At 41.2% G+C, this 10875-nt stretch overlaps 1 pseudogene; it reads right to left on the bottom strand.

Annotated features, from left to right (window-relative positions):
- Positions 1–747: 747 nt before the first annotated feature.
- LOC118101141 lies at positions 748–863 on the bottom strand (annotated as a pseudogene).
- Positions 864–10875: the final 10012 nt, after the last annotated feature.

The raw sequence follows: 10875 nt of genomic DNA, 5'->3' as shown, positions 1-10875 counted from the left end.
TCTAATAATAATAATAATAATAATAACCTCATTTTTACAACAATAATCTGACAACATGACAATAGTCATCTTGATAAACTTGGAGAAAGAGCTAAATAAAAAAAATGTGTAATAATATTTGTCCTCGTTTAAATGTTATTCAAAGTAATAAATAAGCTAATTGTCATTCGTTTGGGGTGTGCACTGCCCTGTCCACTGGTGGCGAAGGAAGGGGTATGGCCAAGTGGGAGGACTATGGGGTGAATTGGGACAGGGCATTAGATACGACTTACATGAGCATGACAAGAACCTGATTAAATGAATCAGAACAGATGGGACACTGGCTTTGGTGACGTTTTGAGAAACAGTGGTGCTGTGCTTCTCAGCTAAATCCAGTTGTTGGCTGTGACGTCAACACATTTGGCGTGACATCACAGCTAAAAGGCTCCACTGTTCAATTGTGGAAACTAGCTTCATCGCAATTACTTATCAGTTTTATTTTCTAAGAAATAGGAAAGTCTATCTCTGTTTTTGTTGATGTGACATTTAAGAAATCAACTTACGACCCAACAGAAAAAAGAATGAGATCCTATTATGTTATGAAATGTTTGATTTTTAACAGACAGGGTCCTCTCACAGAACAGTGACGCTACAAACGTGACACGATTCATCAGGATGCCATTTTGCTCGCTGACAGTTCAGAGCTATGTCCTAAGATAAGATAAGCAGGTGGCAACCGAGGTCAAGGTGCATGACCGCCATCCACTGTGTTGGTGCACCGTTCCTGGAGGTACTGCAATACCAGGTCACTGCGTGGAGTGGACAGAGCCCGCCCCTAGTCCATCTCCCTGTTCCAAAAATAAATTATACATTTTTTTAGATGTTACATTTTGTTCTTCTACTGTGTTACATCATTTGCTGTCTTTGATTTTAAAGGACATATTAATTAGCTCTTTGTCTCTGATGCTTTGTATTCTGGTTTTTCCTGTCCGTCCCCTTTGTGAAGCACTTTGTAACAGCTGTAGTGATGAGCATTGAAAAAGACAACTTATTTTTAAATGTATGAATCAGATCTTTATTTTTTCGTCTTTCTCCTTCCATTAATGACCCCTCAGATTCTATCCATGTACAACTAACATCCAATTTGTTGCAGCTCCAGCAGCCATGGCAGTAACAAGCTGTAGCTCTGTAGCATTAGCTCTATTGCATATCGTACATAGGTGCATACATTGAACATAAAACATAAAAACACAATAAGTACTTTACAGAAGAAAAAAACCAAATATAAAATAAAAAGATATAAAAGATATAAAAAGTAAAGTAAAAGTAAAATGCAAAATGCAAAATGTGAAATGCAAAATGCAGAATGCAAAACAGGAGTGCAATGTAATGTAATGTCTGGCTTGAGTTGGAGGGGGCAGGTTCCTCCTCTTCATCCCTCTTCCTCTTCTTGAGGGAAGGAACCTGCATTGAGGTCGAGGGGGCAGGTTCCTCCTCTTCATCCCTCTTCCTCTTCTTGAGGGAAGGAACCTGCATTGAGTTGGAGGGGGCAGGTTCCTCCTCTTCATCCCTCTTCCTCTTCTTGAGGGAAGGAACCTGGATTGAGTTGGAGGGGGCAGGTTCCTCCTCTTCATCCCTCTTCCTCTTCTTGAGGGAAGGAACCTGCATTGAGTTGGAGGGGGCAGGTTCCTCCTCTTCATCCCTCTTCCTCTTCTTGAGGGAAGGAACCTGCATTGAGTTGGAGGGCAGGTTCCTCCTCTTCATCCCTCTTCCTCTTCTTGAGGGAAGGAACCTTCCCAGCAGGGCTGCCCTCCTCGGCCAGGCTGAGAGTGCTGCTGGTGGAGTCCTCCTTCAGGATTACATGGTCTCCATGTCCTAAATTGTCAGAGCTCTGACCCCGGCAGATGTCCATCAGATCCTGACTCGATTTCACACTGGAAGACAAATGAAACTGATGAGCCAAACACCTTAATCTCCTCATATCTCATATCATTTTACCTGTATCTATCAGCACAGACATACACAGACCATCTAAGCACACACTTACTAGGAGCTGTTTTTGAATGGACCCTCAAAGTGGCTCATGGTGATGAAGGGATGCTGGAGAATCTGTCTGGGGGTAATTCTTTCAAACTGATTCATCATCAGCATCTCTGTCAGCAGGTTGATAAAGATCTCCAGGTCACATTTTTCCGCGTGGTCGTCTTCTCCCCATGTGAGCCGAGGCATCGTCTTAAACAAGATGAGAAAAGAACATTGTTTGTTTTAGATATGTTGTGCCGTTATAAATTCATCCAGGCTCTCAACGAGAATTGAAACTATTGACTGAAATGAAGAATTGTTTTATAGTTTGCTCCAAAGGCAGTGGATAGCACAGGGGAAAGTAACACAGACTGAAGGAAAGACACCATGATCAAACGCAGCTATGTGATGGTAAACTAAATTCTTACCCAAAATCGGCTTTCCATCCACTGTTTTGGCCAGAACCAGTGTGGATTGAAGTCTCCTTCATTCACTGGCTTTCCAGTTGTAAAGTCAATATTCCTCATCTGTGGAGAAAACACAATGTTGGGAGAGTTAGTTAACGTCAAGTTTGCAAACCCATCATTGTTGATCAGGTGCACTTCTTTGACTGAGCTATATGGATGAAGTGTCTCTAGTTTGTCTCAGTAAGAAAATTGTAGAAATCAGTGATTCTCTACTGGAAACTCTGTCACTATTCTAATCAAGTGTGTGGATTTAAAAATACAAATAAAATCACGGCAGGCATGTTTGTAGTGTTTTCAGTACGTGTGATACTGACCAAATCAGTCTCATCAGAGGCGGGGAACAGGGGACTGCCCATAGACAGCTCAGCAGCAATGCAGCCTAGAGACCATACGTCGATGGCCTCGTTGAACGGAGCTTTCTGCAGAATCTCAGGAGATCTGAGTAGAAGAAGAGAAACACAGACATATTATATTGATTTGAATTTATTACAGCAAACACAGCTGTCCCAGGTATACAGATGTGCTGTCAGTAACTTACCTGTACCACAAGCTCTGGAGGACGACACCTATCCATTGCTTAGGATTGTTGCAGGCTAAGCCAAAATCAATGACTTTTACTTTCAGTGGCTGCCTGACGTGATCCACCATCATAATGTTTTCTGGCTTCAAATCGGCATGAACGATCCCTGCGCTTTTCAGGAATTCCAAGGATGTCGCCAGCTGAAATCATGAATAACAAAATATAAATCATGAGCTACAGAGTTCTTCTCATCTACAAACACACATGTTCATTGATGGCTGCAAAAACAGAAACAACTGACTATCAGTCAGATATTACAAACTCGTATAGTTGACTATAGGAACAGGTAAACAAGATAGTTTGGAGATAGACCAACATACACAGCACTAGTGATTGTACACTAAATGTAATGATTGGAAGAACTGAAGGCATCTTCAGTCTATAAGGAAATCATTTAACTTAACATAGTGCAAACATCTTTCATTAGTTGTTACTGAAACAACAAAACTGCATTTTAAATGGAAGTTACAACTGGGATTTTGACAACTGTAAAAGACACATTTAAAAGTTCACCCCACAAAGTAGTTAGTGTAAGAAACAAACCTGCTGCAGAATGGGGCGGATCTGCTTCAGCTCAAGATGTTGACCCGGGCTGATCTGCATGAATTCCTGCAGATCTATACCCAGGTGCTCAAACACGAGGCAGTAATGTCCCTTGTAGGCGAAGGAGTCTTTCAATCCGACAATGTTGTACTTTTCTGAGTGGAGCTCCATCATATTTTGAAGGATGGCCTCCTCTTCCTCTGCAAACTGCATGTGTGCCGTGCTTTTCATCATTTTTAAAGCCACCGTTTCATTGGTGCTCACATTCCTGCATTGGACGACCATTCCATAGGTTCCACAGCCGAGGTATTTCTGCACCTGGTAAAGTGCAGTGGGGGAGGGGATGAGGTCTCCCATTTTTAATTCTAAAACCCTGTTGTCAGACATGGTGACGGAACAATTCTGCTGTTGATTTCTCACACCTGTCGGGAGAATAGAAAAGAAGGAATTTAGACACTTCAACAAAATCAGTCATTTTAAAACTAAAACAACTCCCTTAATCAAAGATACATTACAGACCAATAAATGTTGCTTACTTCTGTTACTAATACTACTCCTTTGACTTTATGTACATATTTATTGTACACAATTCAAATTGAGTATACCAAGTAAAATATATATGATGATAAAACTATTAATGACACATATACTTTTTACTTTTACTCCCACCAAGCTCAAATTGTAACAACACACTTTGTAATAACATACTTAAGCTGCTTAATTCAACAAGTGTCAGGTGGAAAATATTCAACTCACCAGAGGGTTGATCCAGGGAAGGTGATGGTTGTTTGGGCAAGAAGTTTAAATCTTTAAAAATAAAGTGTTAGTCTCCGAAATCATGCAAAAGATTTTCTCCAACTACTTCTCAAGTAAGGATGACTGAAAATCCGGAAGCTTTGTGTGTTTATATACCTCTCACTGTAGCATTGTTCTAGAATTCTCGAATCCCTCATCAGCATATGGTTGTGATGACCAATTAAAGGACACATTTGTTACCTTTTATGGATTCATATAGAGACATCAAAGGACACATACAAGATATGTCCTATGACGTCTCTATATGAATCTTTGTTAAACATCATGATTTCAACAGTAGGTGGCGGTAATTCACCTTGACGATGGTTGCCACCCGCCAATAAATCAAACAAAGAAGAAGAAGAAGAAGAAGAAGAAGAAGAAGAAGGCGATCATGATTTGTTACAGAAACACTAACATTAGGTACAGCTCAGAGTACTGCAGTTTAATATTGCAGTTGTGCAGTCAACCCGACCTTCCTCTGTGGTAATTAGGCCGATATAAAACAGTTTTGCGCCTGAGTCACGGCAGGCTGTTTTTCATCAGCTATGGTGGTGTGTTGGTTTGAAAGTAAAGTGTGGTCAGGCCCACTGTTGGTGTGATGATGTACATATACAGTTCCACAATATCTGAGGACAGCCTGCTGGTGTGGAATTATCCTGAGTAAGCATTAGAATGTTTATTGTCTGCTTCAGTTGAGGCTTTGACCAGTAATTGACCTCTATTAACTGTATGCATTGGAAGCAAGGTTTTGTTTTCACCCTTGTCTGTGGGTCTTGGTGAGATTCTTATTTGGGATGGTGTTAACCCAGATGAAATACTTTTGGTTTTGATCAGTCAAAGGTCAAGGTAAAAAAAAACAAGGTCCAATTAGAACGGTACTCAGTAGATTGCATAACTTCAACAAGGCTCAACAGTCCCCTTGAGCTCAATCAAGCTTCATGGCTAAGGCAACAAAACAATGCCTCATTTAGATTCATATGGGGTCAATATTTCTGTTATGTAGTTTGTAACCGGTCGAATGCGAGCTTTAAAAGTGATCATTAAAAGAAGATTAATTGAATTAGATTTTATTCAATTTTGTTTGAATAGCGCCACATCATAAAATACATAAAGGCACTTGAGATTGCATCATATTAGTTTTTCCTCCTCTTAATCCCTCTTCCTCTTCTTGAGGGAAGGAACCTGCATTGAGTTGGAGGGGGCAGGTTCCTCCTCTTCATCCCTCTTCCTCTTCTTGAGGAAGGAACCTGCATTGAGTTGAGGCAGGTTCTCTCTTCATCCCCTTCTTCTTGAGGGAAGGAACCTGCATTGAGTTGGAGGGGACAGGTTCCTTCTCTTCATCCCTGTTCCTCTTCTTGAGGGAAGGAACCTGGCTTGAGTTGGAGGGGGCAGGTTCCTCCTCTTCATCCCTCTTCCTCTTCTTGAGGGAATCAGAATCAGAATCAGAAGTATTTATTGCCAGGTAGGTTTACACCTACCTGGAATTTGCCTTGGTATATAGGTGCATACAATGAACATAAAACATAAAAACACAATAAGTACTTTACATAAGAAAAAAATTAAAAAAAAGTATAAAATAAAAATATATAAAAGATATAAAAGGTAAAGTAAAAATAAAATGCAAAATGCAAAATGTAAAATGCAAAATGCAAAACAGGAGTGCAATGTGAGTGTGCAATATGCAATATACAATGTACAATGTACTGTAATGTAATGTCTGGATTGAGTTGGAGGGGGCAGGTTCATCCTCTTCATCCCTCTTCCTCTTCTTGAGGGAAGGAACCTGGCTTGAGTTGGAAGGGCAGGTTCCTCCTCTTCATCCCTCTTCCTCTTCTTGAGGGAAGGAACCTGGCTTGAGTTGTAGAGGGCAGGTTCCTCCTCTTCGTCCCTCTTCCTCTTCTTGAGGGAAGGAACCTGGCTTGAGTTGGAAGGGCAGGTTCCTCCTCTTCATCCCTCTTCCTCTTCTTGAGGGAAGGAACCTGGATTGAGTTGGAGAGGGCAGGTTCCTCCTCTTCATCCCTCTTCCTCTTCTTGAGGGAAGGAACCTGGCTTGAGTTGGAGGGGGCAGGTTCCTCCTCTTCATCCCTCTTCCTCTTCTTGGGAAGGAACCTGGCTTGAGTTGGAGGGGGCAGGTTCCTCCTCTTCATCCCTCTTCCTCTTCTTGAGGGAAGGAACCTGGCTTGAGTTGGAGGGCAGGTTCCTTCTCTTCATCCCTCTTCCTCTTCTTGAGGGAAGGAACCTGGATTGAGTTGGAGAGGGCAGGTTCCTCCTCTTCATCCCTCTTCCTCTTCTTGAGGGAAGGAACCTTCCCAGCAGGGCTGCCCTCCTCGGCCAGGCTGAGAGTGCTGCTGGTGGAGTCCTCCTTCAGGATTGCATGGTCTCCATGTCCTAAATCCTCAGAGCTCTGATCCCGGCAGATGTCCATCAGATCCTGTCTCGATTTCACACTGGAAGACAAATGAAACTGATGAGCCAAACACCTTAATCTCCTCATATCTCATATCATTTTACCTGTATCTATCAGCACAGACATACACAGACCATCTAAGCACACACTTACTAGGGAGCTGTTTTTGAATGGACCTCAAAGTGGCTCATGGTGATGAAGGGATGCTGGAGAATCTGTCTGGGGTAATTCTTTCAAACTGATTCATCATCAGCATCTCTGTCAGCAGGTTGATAAAGATCTCCAGGTCACATTTTCAGCGTGGTCGTCTTCTCCCCATGTGAGCCGAGGCATCGTCTTAAACAAGATGAGAAAAGAACATTGTTTGTTTTAGATATGTTGTGCCGTTATAAATTCATCCAGGCTCTCAACGAAATTGAAACTATTGACTGAAATGAAGAATTGTTTTATAGTTTACTCCAAAGGCAGTGGATAGCACAGGGAAAGTAACACAGACTGAAGGAAAGACACCATGATCAAACGCAGCTATGTGATGGTAAACTAAATTCTTACCCAAATCGGCTTTCCATCCACTGTTTTGGCCAGAACCAGTGTGGATTGAAGTCTCCTTCATTCACTAGCTTTCCAGTTGTAAAGTCAATATTCCTCATCTGTGGAGAAAACACAATGTCGGAGAGTTAGTTAACGTCAAGTTTGCAAACCCATCATTGTTGATCAGGTGCACTTCTTTGACTGAGCTATATGGATGAAGTGTCTCTAGTTTGTCTCAGTAAGAAAATTGTAGAAATCAGTGATTCTCTACTGGAAACTCTGTCACTATTCTAATCAAGTGTGTGGTTTAAAAATACAAATAAAATCACGGCAGGCATGTTTGTAGTGTTTTCAGTACGTGTGATACTGACCAAATCAGTCTCATCAGAGGCGGGGAACAGGGGACTGCCCATAGACAGCTCAGCAGCAATGCAGCCTAGAGACCATACGTCGATGGCCTCGTTGAACGGAGCTTTCTGCAGAATCTCAGGAGATCTGAGTAGAAGAAGAGAAACACAGACATATTATATTGATTTGAATTTATTACAGCAAACACAGCTGTCCCAGGTATACAGATGTGCTGTCAGTAACTTACCTGTACCACAAGCTCTGGAGGACGACACCTATCCATTGCTTAGGATTGTTGCAGGCTAAGCCAAAATCAATGACTTTTACTTTCAGTGGCTGCCTGACGTGATCCACCATCATAATGTTTTCTGGCTTCAAATCGGCATGAACGATCCCTGCGCTTTTCAGGAATTCCAAGGATGTCGCCAGCTGAAATCATGAATAACAAAATATAAATCATGAGCTACAGAGTTCTTCTCATCTACAAACACACATGTTCATTGATGGCTGCAAAAACAGAAACAACTGACTATCAGTCAGATATTACAAACTCGTATAGTTGACTATAGGAACAGGTAAACAAGATAGTTTGGAGATAGACCAACATACACAGCACTAGTGATTGTACACTAAATGTAATGATTGGAAGAACTGAAGGCATCTTCAGTCTATAAGGAAATCATTTAACTTAACATAGTGCAAACATCTTTCATTAGTTGTTACTGAAACAACAAAACTGCATTTTAAATGGAAGTTACAACTGGGATTTTGACAACTGTAAAAGACACATTTAAAAGTTCACCCCACAAAGTAGTTAGTGTAAGAAACAAACCTGCTGCAGAATGGGGCGGATCTGCTTCAGCTCAAGATGTTGACCGGGCTGATCTGCATGAATTCCTGCAGATCTATACCCAGGTGCTCAAACACGAGGCAGTAATGTCCCTTGTAGGCGAAGGAGTCTTTCAATCCGACAATGTTGTTCTTTTCTGAGTGGAGCTCCATCATATTTTGAAGGATGGCCTCCTCTTCCTCCGCAAACTGCATGTGTGCCGTGCTTTTCATCATTTTTAAAGCCACCGTTTCATTGGTGCTCACATTCCTGCATTGGACGACCATTCCATAGGTTCCACAGCCGAGGTATTTCTGCACCTGGTAAAGTGCAGTGGGGGAGGGATGAGGTCTCCCATTTTTAATTGTAAAACCCTGTTGTCAGACATGGTGACGGAACAATTCTGCTGTTGATTTCTCACACCTGTCGGGAGAATAGAAAAGAAGGAATTTAGACACTTCAACAAAATCAGTCATTTTAAAACTAAAACAACTCCCTTAATCAAAGATACATTACAGACCAATAAATGTTGCTTACTTCTGTTACTAATACTACTCCTTTGACTTTATGTACATATTTATTGTACACAATTCAAATTGAGTATACCAAGTAAAATATATATGATGATAAAACTATTAATGACACATATACTTTTACTTTTACTCCCACCAAGCTCAAATTGTAACAACACACTTTGTAATAACATACTTAAGCTGCTTAATTCAACAAGTGTCAGGTGGAAAATATTCAACTCACCAGAGGGTTGATCCAGGGAAGGTGATGGTTGTTTGGGCAAGAAGTTTAAATCTTTAAAAATAAAGTGTTAGTCTCCGAAATCATGCAAAAGATTTTCTCCAACTACTTCTCAAGTAAGGATGACTGAAAATCCGGAAGCTTTGTGTGTTTATATACCTCTCACTGTAGCATTGTTCTAGAATTCTCGAATCCCTCATCAGCATATGGTTGTGATGACCAATTAAGGGACACATTTGTTACCTTTTATGGATTCATATAGAGACATCAAAGGACACATACAAGATATGTCCTATGACGTCTCTATATGAATCTTTGTTAAACATCATGATTTCAACAGTAGGTGGCGGTAATTCACCTTGACGATGGTTGCCACCCGCCAATAAATCAAACAAAGAAGAAGAAGAAGAAGAAGAAGAAGAAGAAGAAGAAGGCGATCATGATTTGTTACAGAAACACTAACACAAGGCTCCCAATAAACTCAGCCTGTGCCAATCCAAGTGTGTTTTATCTCTTTATTCAGTGAAAGCTGCACTTCTGACATACACAGTTTGCAAACTTAGTTACCACCTTATTAGGTACAGCTCAGAGTACTGCAGTTTAATATTGCAGTTGTGCAGTCAACCCGACCTTCCTCTGTGGTAATTAGGCCGATATAAAAACAGTTTTGCGCCTGAGTCACGGCAGGCTGTTTTTCATCAGCTATGGTGGTGTGTTGGTTTGAAAGTAAAGTGTGGTCAGGCCCACTGTTGGTGTGATGATGTACATATACAGTTCCACAATATCTGAGGACAGCCTGCTGGTGTGGAAATATCCTGAGTAAGCATTAGAATGTTTATTGTCTGCTTCAGTTGAGGCTTTGACCAGTAATTGACCTCTATTAACTGTATGCATTGGAAGCAAGATTTTGTTTTCACCCTTGTCTGTGGGTCTTGGTGAGATTCTTATTTGGGATGGTGTTAACCCAGATGAAATACTTTTGGTTTTGATCAGTCAAATGTCAAAGGTCAAGGTAAAAAAACAAGGTCCAATTAGAACGGTACTCAGTAGATTGCATAACTTCAACAAGGCTCAACAGTCCCCTTGAGCTCAATCAAGCTTCATGGCTAAGGCAACAAAACAATGCCTCATTTAGATTCATATGGGGTCAATATTTCTGTTATGTAGTTTGTAACCGGTCGAATGCGAGCTTTAAAAGTGATCATTAAAAGAAGATTAATTGAATTAGATTTTATTCAATTTTGTTTGAATAGCGCCACATCATAAAATACATAAAGGCACTTGAGATTGCATCATATTAGTTTTTCCTCCTCTTAATCCCTCTTCCTCTTCTTGAGGGAAGGAACCTGCATTGAGTTGGAGGGGGCAGGTTCCTCCTCTTCATCCCTCTTCCTCTTCTTGAGGGAAGGAACCTGCATTGAGTTGGAGGGGGCAGGTTCCTTCTCTTCATCCCTGTTCCTCTTCTTGAGGGAAGGAACCTGGCTTGAGTTGGAGGGGCAGGTTCCTCCTCTTCATCCTCTTCCTCTTCTTGAGGGAATCAGAATCAGAATCAGAAGTATTTATTGCCAGGTAGGTTTACACCTACCTGGAATTTGCCTTGGTATATAGGTGCATACAA

This window comes from Hippoglossus stenolepis, chromosome 21 (assembly GCF_022539355.2).
Source record: "Hippoglossus stenolepis isolate QCI-W04-F060 chromosome 21, HSTE1.2, whole genome shotgun sequence".
Taxonomy (NCBI): domain Eukaryota; kingdom Metazoa; phylum Chordata; class Actinopteri; order Pleuronectiformes; family Pleuronectidae; genus Hippoglossus; species Hippoglossus stenolepis.
The sequence above is the reverse complement of the archived record's forward strand: the minus strand, read 5'-3'. Positions and strand labels throughout refer to the sequence as shown.